This window comes from Peromyscus eremicus, chromosome 8a, assembly GCF_949786415.1.
Source record: "Peromyscus eremicus chromosome 8a, PerEre_H2_v1, whole genome shotgun sequence".
Lineage (NCBI taxonomy): Eukaryota > Metazoa > Chordata > Mammalia > Rodentia > Cricetidae > Peromyscus > Peromyscus eremicus.
In genome coordinates this window covers 62,815,314-62,815,667 of record NC_081423.1, presented here as the reverse complement: position 1 = coordinate 62,815,667, position 354 = coordinate 62,815,314, and the positions used below count along the sequence as shown (strand labels likewise).

Here is a 354-nt window from a genome sequence, read left to right as displayed (position 1 = left end):
CTGGGGGTTGTCGCTGTTTCTCTGGCGACCACCATAGTTGTGAGCTGGGTGAAGCACTCTTGTCCCTTCAGTGAGGGCTGGCACCTGACATTCTGGGGTGGCATCTGTCAGGTTTCTCCACTGTCGATTTTCCCTCTTCTCCCACTGAACTCCTAGGAAGTCAAGGCATACCTCCTGCCCAAGGGGTGAGGGGTCAAGTTCCCTCCTTGATGAGGAATTATCTCACATAAATCATATGTTTATTTATTTTAAATGGGAAACACTTCATGAATTTGTGTGTCATCCTTGCACAGGGCTATGCTAATCTTCTCTGGATCATTCCAATTTTAGTATATGTGCTGCCGAAGCGAGCAC

The 354-nt window shown here is 47.7% G+C and overlaps 1 non-coding gene across 1 annotated transcript; it reads right to left on the bottom strand.

Annotated features, from left to right (window-relative positions):
* Positions 1 to 248: 248 nt before the first annotated feature.
* LOC131918080 (U6 spliceosomal RNA) lies at positions 249 to 354 on the bottom strand. The gene has a single exon (XR_009380829.1). It is a non-coding gene; the product is annotated as a U6 spliceosomal RNA (small nuclear RNA).